The 16,541-nt window shown below is 39.6% G+C and overlaps 2 non-coding genes across 2 annotated transcripts; both read right to left on the bottom strand.

The window, feature by feature from the left end:
• Positions 1-734: 734 nt before the first annotated feature.
• Positions 735-853, bottom strand: LOC131931010 (5S ribosomal RNA). The gene has a single exon (XR_009384212.1). It is a non-coding gene; the product is annotated as a 5S ribosomal RNA (ribosomal RNA).
• Positions 854-9,015: 8,162 nt separating this feature from the next.
• Positions 9,016-9,134, bottom strand: LOC131931009 (5S ribosomal RNA). The gene has a single exon (XR_009384211.1). It is a non-coding gene; the product is annotated as a 5S ribosomal RNA (ribosomal RNA).
• Positions 9,135-16,541: the final 7,407 nt, after the last annotated feature.

Raw genomic sequence — 16,541 nt, 5'->3', positions numbered from 1 at the left:
AAAGAAGAAAAATTCAATATGTCTGGCCGAGGCAAAGGTGGTAAGGGACTCGGCAAAGGAGGCGCCAAGCGTCACAGGAAGGTGTTGCGTGATAACATCCAAGGTATCACCAAGCCAGCCATCCGTCGTCTTGCTCGCAGAGGTGGTGTCAAACGTATCTCTGGTCTGATCTACGAAGAAACCAGAGGTGTCCTCAAGGTGTTCCTTGAAAATGTCATCCGTGATGCCGTCACCTACACTGAGCACGCCAAGAGGAAGACCGTCACTGCTATGGATGTCGTCTATGCTCTGAAACGTCAAGGTCGCACCCTGTACGGCTTCGGCGGTTAAACTCAACCCAGGACCACCCATTTGTTCTACCCATCCGGCCCTTATTAGGGCCACCCATACGTTTCCGAATTAGCTCGAGTGGTTGTAACCCCTACACGAATGTTTTCCATACCTACCCCTTATTTAACTTACTGAGTTACTTCTAATTATTAGGTTGTAGCCTACTTAGTTTATTTATTTAATTTGGGCAGAGTGGTCATCTTTCCTTTGTTGGTTTTTAAGGGGTTTGTTTCCATGGGTGGGTAGGATCGAGGTAGCCTACCGTGAAGGCACAAAAGAAACAAACAAAAAATATTTCGATATTACAAAAGTGTTCACAGGTATGTGGTGAACTTAGGAAAGAGTGCAGGTGGTAAGAATAGGTGTCCAGTGGGGCAAAAAATAAAAGACAAAAGATGAAAAAAAGTCTACAACACGTGGTGTTCCCAAGCGGTCACCCATCTAAGTACTAACCACGCCCGACGTTGCTTGACTGCGGTGATCGGACGAGAACCGGTATTTTCAACGTGGTATGGCCGTAGACATCTGTGTGAGAAAATTGGGGCTTATAAATATACTCAAACGAAATCAGCAGTTATTCGTCCTTTTCTGGCTACAATAATGATTTCACTGCTTTCCTCATATTATTTCAATAATAAAAAACGCCCTAAATCTCCACAAAAGCGAAACATTGTTTTAATATCGAATACTATGTGCCTTTTTTTCCCTCTACAGCCATTGGTCGCTATTTTTAACCTGAGGCGGTAACCACCGGTAGACTTCCCTGAGCTACTAATTTTCGAGCATCGCGCGTTGTAAAATACAAAATAAATACATTTTCCCCATTTTCCTTGACTAAAATCAGAAAACCAGGTGCCCCCTGCATCCGACCTGTCCTTTAACTATCGCTTTCATGTGAAATGATCTATCGGAAAGGCGATACTTTAACTTTTTTGGGTCTCCCGCTCACTCACTCCTTCCGAAACATTCTGCACGAATTCATTCAATTTTAATCCAACTCATCACATAGATCTAGATCTAGCCGCCTACAAGTCTACTAATTTAATGTTTGAGAAATAGTTCAATGCTTTTCATTTATTAATTATTCTTTTAACCTTTTCCCACGACAACTGGCACATTTATTTTCAGTCTATTAATATTCTGGCTTCATTTTAAAACACGCAACTAGGCGACGATCTAGAATTCTAGATCTAACGCTCTAGCTTAACTAAAATAATATAAACAGGAGGGTAGATCTATTCAAAATACTGTTTCAAAAATTACAATAATAATTTCACGGTGAAAAAAAAAAGGCAGGCGATCCATGGTTAATTAAATGCTAATTAAGGATGTTGCTTAAAAGGTTAGGTTGGCCTGGGACGCCAGTATTTCTCTAGAGTCTAGATCTAGAATTTCTAGATTCTGTAGGAATGAGTAGCCTAGGTATTAATAATTAAATGCATTAGTAATTATTAGTAAATAACATAAGATTTAGTTCAGTAAAAACTAATAGATCTAGATTTTAGGTCCAATGTTGGCTATCAGACTTGATGCTTGATTGTAATGATTATTAGGTTTGAGCAATTAATTTTTTTAAACATTTTTTTTAATTATTAGTATTAGTGATAAGTCATCATTAGTGGGAGTAAATTTACTTCTTTCCAGTCTGGTTCTGGGTTTCCTTGTAGCCTATATAATCTAGATCTAGTTGGTGATAATATTAATAAATATTGTTTCCCATTTTAAATACTCAGGCGGTTTGTTTGAAAGTCTGACCGCAGCTCCATATTCATTGACTGTCGAAGCAGCGCATAAAATGAATTAGCTTATATCCAGGGCTGGCCTGGTCTGCCTGTTATTGTGACTGAATTGTCCTACAGACAAGACCTGAAGAAGCCCTCGTTAAGTAATAAGTGTACAGCTTGCTTTTAGCCTGGCGCGGGGATCTTTCACCGGCCACTTTAACATTCTGCGACAGGGCAGGCCTTTACTTTAAGCTTTAATCTTAGCTGGTTCCGCTTTAACACAGGGTATTCTTTTGTCTTTAAGTATACCGCTTTCTTTCATCAGCCTGGAACCCTGTGTCTGCTACCGGTATCTCATCCGGCAGGGCAAAACAATTTCCAGTTTTTAAATTAAGCTGATGTCATTTTTAATACCAATGATTAGGATTTTGGCACAATGCTTATTTTTCTATATACACAAGATGAATTTCACATCATTTTCTGATTTCAGTTTAAGTTTGAAAGCATGTAAAATGTCAATTTGTCCTGCTATGTGATTTTTCTTCATTTATTTTTTGCTAGCCCATGGCATCACATTATGAAGACTCTACTAATATCTTTAGGCTGGGGCCAGTACCTTAACCGACTGTCGTCAAATGAAAAAACTGACAGAAGAGCGCAATTTAATACACACAACAGATATATATGTATCCGAACAAACAAATAAATATATTTGAACATATATACATACCTTTATATACGCACACTGATATATACATATATTTACATAATAAATACATTATATATGAATATATCTATATATATAACTTATTTATTTATACATATATATATATATATATATACTTATATATATATATATATATATATATATATATATATATATATATATATATGTATTATGAATATATATATTAATTCTTATATAATATATATTTGTAAATATAAATTATATATATGTGTGTATATATATATCCTTCTGTTTGCTGGGGTAGAAGAAAAAAACTTATAATTATAATATTCTGAAGGATATTATTTTACTTGAGCGTCTTTCGTCTACACTCAAATATATATATTTGAATATACATTCAAATATATATTCAATGAATATACATTTAGACACACATGTAAATATATATATATATATATACACAAAACATGCATATATATACATACGTATATATAGACATATATACAATATTCGTCTATGTATATATATTCAATATTTTTACATTATAAATAAATATATATATAAAAATATATATATATATATATATATATATATATTTAAAAAAATATATACATATATGAAATACTTTTTACACATATTTATTTATGCTTCTATAATATATGGAAGGATATTAATTTACTCAAGCGTCTGCCTTGGGTGTTTATATAAAAAGAGAAGGGTTGAACTAATGAGAGGAATAAAAAAAATCTTTATATTCAATCTAATTTATTTATATTGTATATGTTATAGACTGGCATACATTTTTTTCTCTCTGGTTTATGTGAAAGGAGCTTGCAGGGATTCAAATTATTATTTTTTGCATTGAAATTCATTCTTTATTAATCACAGCTATGTTGCAGGCATATAAATACTTCCCTTTGGGCTCAAGTTGCTTTGAAAGAATCCTTGTCAGTATAGAACTAGTACCAGGACCATAAATGTATGCCCCAGGGCAAATGTTAAGAAAACCTCATCATTTTACAACTCCAACTGACCAGGGGCTTAAGAAATGATGCTTCTGCGCAAACTTTCTCGTCAGCCGGTAAGAGATCAACCTCCTTTTGATTGTTTAAATTTAATCTGTGCTGAAATCATTGTGCAGGCTGGCAAAGAAAACCATGAACTTCTTGAAAGCTGTGTACTTGAGCTCATGTTATTTTTTATTTTCTGTATTTTGAAAAAAAAAAAAGTATATATATGATAATAAAAAAAAAAAGTTCAGAGTATTTAATTGTTGTTTTGTCTTGTTAAAGAGAATGTATGTTGTGCAGAAGTGTAACCAACTCATTTTCAAGCCAGGCCTAGCAAAAGACAAAACCAAAAGAATCATATGATATGATGGTAGTAGGAAAAAAGTATATCAGTGAACAAATGGTGGCAGATGCATGCCTTAGCAATCTGACATGGTAGCTTTAATGAAAGAAAAACAAAAATAATAAAAACACCAAAAGCCACACTCACACAGTTATGTTCAACATATATAATGAAGACAGAAAAAAACCAACCCACCAGAATGGATGTATTGTAATGAAAATGGCAGTTAGCACTGGTGATAAGAATCAAAGTGTTGGCTAATAATTCCTATTACAACAGCCAGCCTTATAATCTGAATTAAAACTATTAAATCCCATTCATCCCTTGGATCTATGCCAAACAACACACAATAAATGATATGCATAGAGGTGTGCTGATGCCCTGTGTGAGATGCAGAATGAAATAGTGTTTTTAAAAAAAAGGAGCCACCCAGTAATAAGTATGTGGCCTTTTTATGTCTAGTTTAAAGGATAGAATTAGCATGAAATGTGTTAAGAGAATAGTGTGTGCAGTTGTTGGGATAGGCATATTACTATGTAGGCCTATGTATGTATGTATATCTATCTCTACTTATTAAAGAAAAGAATGACTAAACAAAAAAAAAAAACTGTAACATGGCAGCTACACAGAGTGGGTGGGTGGATGAGGGAGGGAGGGAAAACTCGTTCAATGTAAACCAAACCGAGCTAATTGGGAATGGGTGGAGGCCCTGAAAAGGGCCGAGTAGTAGAGCCACAACAAGCAAGCCAGGTGGTTGTTTGCTGTTGTGTTTATTTGCTGGTGGTGTACTTGGTGACAGCCTTGGTGCCTTCACTGACGGCGTGTTTGGCCAGCTCACCGGGCAGGAGGAGACGGACAGCGGTCTGGATCTCCCTGGAGGTGATGGTGCTGCGCTTGTTGTAGTGGGCAAGACGGCTGGCTTCAGCTGAAATGCGCTCAAAGATGTCGTTGACGAAGGAGTTCATGATGGACATGGCCTTGGAGGAAATGCCAGTGTCAGGGTGCACCTGCTTCAAGACTTTGTAAATGTAGATGCTGTAGCTTTCCTTTCTCCTCCTCTTCTTTTTCTTGTCACCGGTGCGTACGGCTTTAGCCTTACCGGCCTTCTTGGCTCCCTTGGAAGAAACTTTAGGTGGCATGTTGTTTTCTTTTCAATGGCTTGAACAGAAATGAGGCGAACCGACCGCCGGCCGCCCTTTTATATGAAACGGCGAGGAAATTTGGAGAGTACGAGTACGAGTACGAACGCCAAGCCGCTGCGCAGCCAATCAGAACGCTCGCTTGGTGACGAACGGATTTCCTCGCCGTTTCGTATAAAAGGGCCGATCTCGCCGTTAAGTCTTCATTCATCGCCTGCAGCCGTATCGCTGTTAGTCGCTGTATTTCTTCTCGCTCCTAACCAACTCACAATGTCCGGACGTGGTAAAGGCGGTAAAGTCAAGGGAAAGTCCAAGTCTCGCTCCTCCAGGGCAGGCCTTCAATTCCCAGTCGGACGTATTCATCGTCTGTTGAGGAAAGGAAACTATGCTGAGCGTGTCGGTGCTGGTGCCCCAGTCTACCTAGCCGCCGTCCTCGAGTATTTGGCCGCTGAAGTGCTCGAGTTGGCCGGCAACGCTGCCAGAGACAACAAGAAGACAAGAATCATTCCTCGTCACCTCCAGCTGGCCATCCGTAACGACGAAGAGTTGAACAAACTTTTGTCGGGTGTCACCATCGCCCAGGGTGGTGTCCTCCCCAACATCCAGGCCGTGCTTCTGCCCAAGAAGTCACAGAAGACACCCGGTGGCAAGAGCTAAACAGTGTCACCCTGCTGCCCACTGTCCACCTAGCCTACTACTGTCCTTTTCAGGACAACCAAAGTTTACCCAATTAGCTTTCGTTGTGTGTCAATGAACAAAAATCGAGTTTTCCTACCCTACCCTACCCTACCCTACTTGTTTCAAACTTTATTAATAACGTATCAACATGTCAATCACTAGCAGTATGAGATCATTATTATAGATGTATAATACTTACACTGGTTTACACGAGCAGAACAGGGAGGGGGCGGTCATATTAATAGTAGTAACTGGACATATTTTAGGGGTATTCGTTCATAGATACAAATGAAAATAGAATCTATTTTTCTTTAAATGTGCTCCGTTTAACCCCTGTCTACAACAAATAAGGGTGGTCGTTATTTTAAAATTCTATTCTTTAACCTACCGCTAGTCTACCCTTTTTATTTTATATCTTCTTCTTTTTAAAACCAAATATGTTTTTATTAATCCTTCCCCCTCATTTATTTACACACTGTGTAAATACCGCCGATCGGGCGGTCGAATCGGGTCAGAATATCTACCTAGGTCTATAGACTAGGTCTAGATCTAAATTGTTTCAGGCAGTCTATGTTGGGTTCTTTTCTAATCACTCACACACACATTCATAATTCATTGAAGACGACAGAAGCAAACACACCGGATTCCATTGACAAGCGGCACAACCAAGGATTTCATTTGAACGAAGAATATTTTGTGTTATCGGCCCTGTCTGCTATTAATAGATCGCTCGGCTGGATACCGTGTCTAAAAATAATCTGCTATGTCGACGCTGTCTCAACGTTGTGTGGCTGCTACTGGCCAATCAGCGTCGTTAAACTCGTACTCGTCCAATGGGAGAGCTTCGTTGCGCTAAGGGTTTGGCGGACGGTTATAAAAGGGCCAGCAGCGCTGAGCTGCCGCATTTCCTTAACAGTCAGTTAAGATCATTCAAAAAAAAAAAGATGGCTCGTACCAAACAAACCGCCCGAAAATCTACTGGAGGCAAAGCCCCACGTAAACAGCTGGCCACCAAAGCCGCCAGAAAGTCAGCACCAGCCACCGGCGGTGTTAAGAAGCCCCATCGTTACAGGCCTGGAACCGTCGCCCTGAGAGAAATCCGTCGTTACCAGAAGAGCACTGAGCTGCTCATTCGCAAGCTGCCATTCCAGCGCCTGGTCAGAGAAATCGCCCAGGACTTCAAGACTGACCTTCGCTTCCAGAGCTCCGCTGTCATGGCCCTGCAGGAGGCTAGCGAGGCTTACCTCGTCGGTCTGTTTGAAGACACCAACCTGTGCGCCATCCACGCCAAGCGTGTCACCATCATGCCCAAGGACATCCAGCTAGCCAGACGTATCCGTGGTGAGCGTGCTTAAGAGGTTTCTTTTAAGCCCAAACCACCACCCCCTGTCCTCAACCAAGGTCCTTTTTAGGACCACCTGACAACGTTCAGATTAGCAGTGAAGGTCCCCCACCTCACGAGTTTCCACCCACCCACCCACTACACACCCCCTGCCCATGTCTGCCACTCTACTACTACTACTACTACTACATCTATTAGTATTATTCTGGGGGATGCGGGAGATAGGTTCTATTCATTTATCTCTTTAATTCAACTCACACATCACATTGCTATTTGAATTCGTGTATGCATGCTGTTGATATTGTTTTATTTATCTCAAATGTGAAGAAAGGAGAGAATAAATTTTATATTTTTCTTTCACCCACCCACCACCCTATCCATTGCTTTTTAAAATATATATATAAAAAAAAAAAAAGAAAAACCCTTTAGGGTTAGAGCTAGATATCTAGATCTTAATCGGAGAGCAGAAATTATTCTTAACGACTACACGCCATAGATTATTTAATTATTAGAAGCCTAACTAACCTATTCGTTTCACGATGTAAACAAACCACTGCGAGTACGGAGCGGAGTACGAGAATATTATTTCGTTCGTACTCGACCAATCAGCGTTCGAGATTCTCTCGTACTCGCATAATGAGCTCGCTCGTACTCGCATAATTAGGTGTAGGGAAATATTTCAGTTTTATTCGCACAAAACGGTGAAAATAACGTCTAATATCATATTTTAACATGACAAACGTGGATCTTTTCTATGCCTACACGTGTGGGCAATGAAACTCTTTATTTTTTATCCAAGGGTCGCATAGCAGAATAGGTGAAAAAATGACTTTGAAAACGACACCGTTAGCCGACAAGCCAGCAACATTCCAGTCGACACGGCAAGCTGCTTTTTCATTGGCTGGCTCATTCGCCGACCGCTTTTGGTTGGGCGGTGTCCGCCATATTGAACGAACTCGAGCCCAGGACCGTATATAAGGAGCGAGTTTCTCTGCAGACGGCGTTTTTCGAACACTCCTTCATCAACAAAGAAGAAAAATTCAATATGTCTGGCCGAGGCAAAGGTGGTAAGGGACTCGGCAAAGGAGGCGCCAAGCGTCACAGGAAGGTGTTGCGTGATAACATCCAAGGTATCACCAAGCCAGCCATCCGTCGTCTTGCTCGCAGAGGTGGTGTCAAACGTATCTCTGGTCTGATCTACGAAGAAACCAGAGGTGTCCTCAAGGTGTTCCTTGAAAATGTCATCCGTGATGCCGTCACCTACACTGAGCACGCCAAGAGGAAGACCGTCACTGCTATGGATGTCGTCTATGCTCTGAAACGTCAAGGTCGCACCCTGTACGGCTTCGGCGGTTAAACTCAACCCAGGACCACCCATTTGTTCTACCCATCCGGCCCTTATTAGGGCCACCCATACGTTTCCGAATTAGCTCGAGTGGTTGTAACCCCTACACGAATGTTTTCCATACCTACCCCTTATTTAACTTACTGAGTTACTTCTAATTATTAGGTTGTAGCCTACTTAGTTTATTTATTTAATTTGGGCAGAGTGGTCATCTTTCCTTTGTTGGTTTTTAAGGGGTTTGTTTCCATGGGTGGGTAGGATCGAGGTAGCCTACCGTGAAGGCACAAAAGAAACAAACAAAAAATATTTCGATATTACAAAAGTGTTCACAGGTATGTGGTGAACTTAGGAAAGAGTGCAGGTGGTAAGAATAGGTGTCCAGTGGGGCAAAAAATAAAAGACAAAAGATGAAAAAAAGTCTACAACACGTGGTGTTCCCAAGCGGTCACCCATCTAAGTACTAACCACGCCCGACGTTGCTTGACTGCGGTGATCGGACGAGAACCGGTATTTTCAACGTGGTATGGCCGTAGACATCTGTGTGAGAAAATTGGGGCTTATAAATATACTCAAACGAAATCAGCAGTTATTCGTCCTTTTCTGGCTACAATAATGATTTCACTGCTTTCCTCATATTATTTCAATAATAAAAAACGCCCTAAATCTCCACAAAAGCGAAACATTGTTTTAATATCGAATACTATGTGCCTTTTTTTCCCTCTACAGCCATTGGTCGCTATTTTTAACCTGAGGCGGTAACCACCGGTAGACTTCCCTGAGCTACTAATTTTCGAGCATCGCGCGTTGTAAAATACAAAATAAATACATTTTCCCCATTTTCCTTGACTAAAATCAGAAAACCAGGTGCCCCCTGCATCCGACCTGTCCTTTAACTATCGCTTTCATGTGAAATGATCTATCGGAAAGGCGATACTTTAACTTTTTTGGGTCTCCCGCTCACTCACTCCTTCCGAAACATTCTGCACGAATTCATTCAATTTTAATCCAACTCATCACATAGATCTAGATCTAGCCGCCTACAAGTCTACTAATTTAATGTTTGAGAAATAGTTCAATGCTTTTCATTTATTAATTATTCTTTTAACCTTTTCCCACGACAACTGGCACATTTATTTTCAGTCTATTAATATTCTGGCTTCATTTTAAAACACGCAACTAGGCGACGATCTAGAATTCTAGATCTAACGCTCTAGCTTAACTAAAATAATATAAACAGGAGGGTAGATCTATTCAAAATACTGTTTCAAAAATTACAATAATAATTTCACGGTGAAAAAAAAAAGGCAGGCGATCCATGGTTAATTAAATGCTAATTAAGGATGTTGCTTAAAAGGTTAGGTTGGCCTGGGACGCCAGTATTTCTCTAGAGTCTAGATCTAGAATTTCTAGATTCTGTAGGAATGAGTAGCCTAGGTATTAATAATTAAATGCATTAGTAATTATTAGTAAATAACATAAGATTTAGTTCAGTAAAAACTAATAGATCTAGATTTTAGGTCCAATGTTGGCTATCAGACTTGATGCTTGATTGTAATGATTATTAGGTTTGAGCAATTAATTTTTTTAAACATTTTTTTTAATTATTAGTATTAGTGATAAGTCATCATTAGTGGGAGTAAATTTACTTCTTTCCAGTCTGGTTCTGGGTTTCCTTGTAGCCTATATAATCTAGATCTAGTTGGTGATAATATTAATAAATATTGTTTCCCATTTTAAATACTCAGGCGGTTTGTTTGAAAGTCTGACCGCAGCTCCATATTCATTGACTGTCGAAGCAGCGCATAAAATGAATTAGCTTATATCCAGGGCTGGCCTGGTCTGCCTGTTATTGTGACTGAATTGTCCTACAGACAAGACCTGAAGAAGCCCTCGTTAAGTAATAAGTGTACAGCTTGCTTTTAGCCTGGCGCGGGGATCTTTCACCGGCCACTTTAACATTCTGCGACAGGGCAGGCCTTTACTTTAAGCTTTAATCTTAGCTGGTTCCGCTTTAACACAGGGTATTCTTTTGTCTTTAAGTATACCGCTTTCTTTCATCAGCCTGGAACCCTGTGTCTGCTACCGGTATCTCATCCGGCAGGGCAAAACAATTTCCAGTTTTTAAATTAAGCTGATGTCATTTTTAATACCAATGATTAGGATTTTGGCACAATGCTTATTTTTCTATATACACAAGATGAATTTCACATCATTTTCTGATTTCAGTTTAAGTTTGAAAGCATGTAAAATGTCAATTTGTCCTGCTATGTGATTTTTCTTCATTTATTTTTTGCTAGCCCATGGCATCACATTATGAAGACTCTACTAATATCTTTAGGCTGGGGCCAGTACCTTAACCGACTGTCGTCAAATGAAAAAACTGACAGAAGAGCGCAATTTAATACACACAACAGATATATATGTATCCGAACAAACAAATAAATATATTTGAACATATATACATACCTTTATATACGCACACTGATATATACATATATTTACATAATAAATACATTATATATGAATATATCTATATATATAACTTATTTATTTATACATATATATATATATATATATACTTATATATATATATATATATATATATATATATATATATATATATATATATGTATTATGAATATATATATTAATTCTTATATAATATATATTTGTAAATATAAATTATATATATGTGTGTATATATATATCCTTCTGTTTGCTGGGGTAGAAGAAAAAAACTTATAATTATAATATTCTGAAGGATATTATTTTACTTGAGCGTCTTTCGTCTACACTCAAATATATATATTTGAATATACATTCAAATATATATTCAATGAATATACATTTAGACACACATGTAAATATATATATATATATATACACAAAACATGCATATATATACATACGTATATATAGACATATATACAATATTCGTCTATGTATATATATTCAATATTTTTACATTATAAATAAATATATATATAAAAATATATATATATATATATATATATATATATTTAAAAAAATATATACATATATGAAATACTTTTTACACATATTTATTTATGCTTCTATAATATATGGAAGGATATTAATTTACTCAAGCGTCTGCCTTGGGTGTTTATATAAAAAGAGAAGGGTTGAACTAATGAGAGGAATAAAAAAAATCTTTATATTCAATCTAATTTATTTATATTGTATATGTTATAGACTGGCATACATTTTTTTCTCTCTGGTTTATGTGAAAGGAGCTTGCAGGGATTCAAATTATTATTTTTTGCATTGAAATTCATTCTTTATTAATCACAGCTATGTTGCAGGCATATAAATACTTCCCTTTGGGCTCAAGTTGCTTTGAAAGAATCCTTGTCAGTATAGAACTAGTACCAGGACCATAAATGTATGCCCCAGGGCAAATGTTAAGAAAACCTCATCATTTTACAACTCCAACTGACCAGGGGCTTAAGAAATGATGCTTCTGCGCAAACTTTCTCGTCAGCCGGTAAGAGATCAACCTCCTTTTGATTGTTTAAATTTAATCTGTGCTGAAATCATTGTGCAGGCTGGCAAAGAAAACCATGAACTTCTTGAAAGCTGTGTACTTGAGCTCATGTTATTTTTTATTTTCTGTATTTTGAAAAAAAAAAAAGTATATATATGATAATAAAAAAAAAAAGTTCAGAGTATTTAATTGTTGTTTTGTCTTGTTAAAGAGAATGTATGTTGTGCAGAAGTGTAACCAACTCATTTTCAAGCCAGGCCTAGCAAAAGACAAAACCAAAAGAATCATATGATATGATGGTAGTAGGAAAAAAGTATATCAGTGAACAAATGGTGGCAGATGCATGCCTTAGCAATCTGACATGGTAGCTTTAATGAAAGAAAAACAAAAATAATAAAAACACCAAAAGCCACACTCACACAGTTATGTTCAACATATATAATGAAGACAGAAAAAAACCAACCCACCAGAATGGATGTATTGTAATGAAAATGGCAGTTAGCACTGGTGATAAGAATCAAAGTGTTGGCTAATAATTCCTATTACAACAGCCAGCCTTATAATCTGAATTAAAACTATTAAATCCCATTCATCCCTTGGATCTATGCCAAACAACACACAATAAATGATATGCATAGAGGTGTGCTGATGCCCTGTGTGAGATGCAGAATGAAATAGTGTTTTTAAAAAAAAGGAGCCACCCAGTAATAAGTATGTGGCCTTTTTATGTCTAGTTTAAAGGATAGAATTAGCATGAAATGTGTTAAGAGAATAGTGTGTGCAGTTGTTGGGATAGGCATATTACTATGTAGGCCTATGTATGTATGTATATCTATCTCTACTTATTAAAGAAAAGAATGACTAAACAAAAAAAAAAAACTGTAACATGGCAGCTACACAGAGTGGGTGGGTGGATGAGGGAGGGAGGGAAAACTCGTTCAATGTAAACCAAACCGAGCTAATTGGGAATGGGTGGAGGCCCTGAAAAGGGCCGAGTAGTAGAGCCACAACAAGCAAGCCAGGTGGTTGTTTGCTGTTGTGTTTATTTGCTGGTGGTGTACTTGGTGACAGCCTTGGTGCCTTCACTGACGGCGTGTTTGGCCAGCTCACCGGGCAGGAGGAGACGGACAGCGGTCTGGATCTCCCTGGAGGTGATGGTGCTGCGCTTGTTGTAGTGGGCAAGACGGCTGGCTTCAGCTGAAATGCGCTCAAAGATGTCGTTGACGAAGGAGTTCATGATGGACATGGCCTTGGAGGAAATGCCAGTGTCAGGGTGCACCTGCTTCAAGACTTTGTAAATGTAGATGCTGTAGCTTTCCTTTCTCCTCCTCTTCTTTTTCTTGTCACCGGTGCGTACGGCTTTAGCCTTACCGGCCTTCTTGGCTCCCTTGGAAGAAACTTTAGGTGGCATGTTGTTTTCTTTTCAATGGCTTGAACAGAAATGAGGCGAACCGACCGCCGGCCGCCCTTTTATATGAAACGGCGAGGAAATTTGGAGAGTACGAGTACGAGTACGAACGCCAAGCCGCTGCGCAGCCAATCAGAACGCTCGCTTGGTGACGAACGGATTTCCTCGCCGTTTCGTATAAAAGGGCCGATCTCGCCGTTAAGTCTTCATTCATCGCCTGCAGCCGTATCGCTGTTAGTCGCTGTATTTCTTCTCGCTCCTAACCAACTCACAATGTCCGGACGTGGTAAAGGCGGTAAAGTCAAGGGAAAGTCCAAGTCTCGCTCCTCCAGGGCAGGCCTTCAATTCCCAGTCGGACGTATTCATCGTCTGTTGAGGAAAGGAAACTATGCTGAGCGTGTCGGTGCTGGTGCCCCAGTCTACCTAGCCGCCGTCCTCGAGTATTTGGCCGCTGAAGTGCTCGAGTTGGCCGGCAACGCTGCCAGAGACAACAAGAAGACAAGAATCATTCCTCGTCACCTCCAGCTGGCCATCCGTAACGACGAAGAGTTGAACAAACTTTTGTCGGGTGTCACCATCGCCCAGGGTGGTGTCCTCCCCAACATCCAGGCCGTGCTTCTGCCCAAGAAGTCACAGAAGACACCCGGTGGCAAGAGCTAAACAGTGTCACCCTGCTGCCCACTGTCCACCTAGCCTACTACTGTCCTTTTCAGGACAACCAAAGTTTACCCAATTAGCTTTCGTTGTGTGTCAATGAACAAAAATCGAGTTTTCCTACCCTACCCTACCCTACCCTACTTGTTTCAAACTTTATTAATAACGTATCAACATGTCAATCACTAGCAGTATGAGATCATTATTATAGATGTATAATACTTACACTGGTTTACACGAGCAGAACAGGGAGGGGGCGGTCATATTAATAGTAGTAACTGGACATATTTTAGGGGTATTCGTTCATAGATACAAATGAAAATAGAATCTATTTTTCTTTAAATGTGCTCCGTTTAACCCCTGTCTACAACAAATAAGGGTGGTCGTTATTTTAAAATTCTATTCTTTAACCTACCGCTAGTCTACCCTTTTTATTTTATATCTTCTTCTTTTTAAAACCAAATATGTTTTTATTAATCCTTCCCCCTCATTTATTTACACACTGTGTAAATACCGCCGATCGGGCGGTCGAATCGGGTCAGAATATCTACCTAGGTCTATAGACTAGGTCTAGATCTAAATTGTTTCAGGCAGTCTATGTTGGGTTCTTTTCTAATCACTCACACACACATTCATAATTCATTGAAGACGACAGAAGCAAACACACCGGATTCCATTGACAAGCGGCACAACCAAGGATTTCATTTGAACGAAGAATATTTTGTGTTATCGGCCCTGTCTGCTATTAATAGATCGCTCGGCTGGATACCGTGTCTAAAAATAATCTGCTATGTCGACGCTGTCTCAACGTTGTGTGGCTGCTACTGGCCAATCAGCGTCGTTAAACTCGTACTCGTCCAATGGGAGAGCTTCGTTGCGCTAAGGGTTTGGCGGACGGTTATAAAAGGGCCAGCAGCGCTGAGCTGCCGCATTTCCTTAACAGTCAGTTAAGATCATTCAAAAAAAAAAAGATGGCTCGTACCAAACAAACCGCCCGAAAATCTACTGGAGGCAAAGCCCCACGTAAACAGCTGGCCACCAAAGCCGCCAGAAAGTCAGCACCAGCCACCGGCGGTGTTAAGAAGCCCCATCGTTACAGGCCTGGAACCGTCGCCCTGAGAGAAATCCGTCGTTACCAGAAGAGCACTGAGCTGCTCATTCGCAAGCTGCCATTCCAGCGCCTGGTCAGAGAAATCGCCCAGGACTTCAAGACTGACCTTCGCTTCCAGAGCTCCGCTGTCATGGCCCTGCAGGAGGCTAGCGAGGCTTACCTCGTCGGTCTGTTTGAAGACACCAACCTGTGCGCCATCCACGCCAAGCGTGTCACCATCATGCCCAAGGACATCCAGCTAGCCAGACGTATCCGTGGTGAGCGTGCTTAAGAGGTTTCTTTTAAGCCCAAACCACCACCCCCTGTCCTCAACCAAGGTCCTTTTTAGGACCACCTGACAACGTTCAGATTAGCAGTGAAGGTCCCCCACCTCACGAGTTTCCACCCACCCACCCACTACACCCCCTGCCCATGTCTGCCACTCTACTACTACTACTACTACTACATCTATTAGTATTATTCTGGGGGATGCGGGAGATAGGTTCTATTCATTTATCTCTTTAATTCAACTCACACATCACATTGCTATTTGAATTCGTGTATGCATGCTGTTGATATTGTTTTATTTATCTCAAATGTGAAGAAAGGAGAGAATAAATTTTATATTTTTCTTTCACCCACCCACCACCCTATCCATTGCTTTTTAAAATATATATATAAAAAAAAAAAAAGAAAAACCCTTTAGGGTTAGAGCTAGATATCTAGATCTTAATCGGAGAGCAGAAATTATTCTTAACGACTACACGCCATAGATTATTTAATTATTAGAAGCCTAACTAACCTATTCGTTTCACGATGTAAACAAACCACTGCGAGTACGGAGCGGAGTACGAGAATATTATTTCGTTCGTACTCGACCAATCAGCGTTCGAGATTCTCTCGTACTCGCATAATGAGCTCGCTCGTACTCGCATAATTAGGTGTAGGGAAATATTTCAGTTTTATTCGCACAAAACGGTGAAAATAACGTCTAATATCATATTTTAACATGACAAACGTGGATCTTTTCTATGCCTACACGTGTGGGCAATGAAACTCTTTATTTTTTATCCAAGGGTCGCATAGCAGAATAGGTGAAAAAATGACTTTGAAAACGACACCGTTAGCCGACAAGCCAGCAACATTCCAGTCGACACGGCAAGCTGCTTTTTCATTGGCTGGCTCATTCGCCGACCGCTTTTGGTTGGGCGGTGTCCGCCATATTGAACGAACTCGAGCCCAGGACCGTATATAAGGAGCGAGTTTCTCTGCAGACGGCGTTTTT

This window comes from Physella acuta, unplaced genomic scaffold (assembly GCF_028476545.2).
Source record: "Physella acuta isolate Inbredline_101_S28 unplaced genomic scaffold, ASM2847654v3 ptg001875l, whole genome shotgun sequence".
NCBI classification, from domain to species: domain Eukaryota; kingdom Metazoa; phylum Mollusca; class Gastropoda; family Physidae; genus Physella; species Physella acuta.
This window is presented reverse-complemented; position numbering and strand designations above follow the sequence as displayed.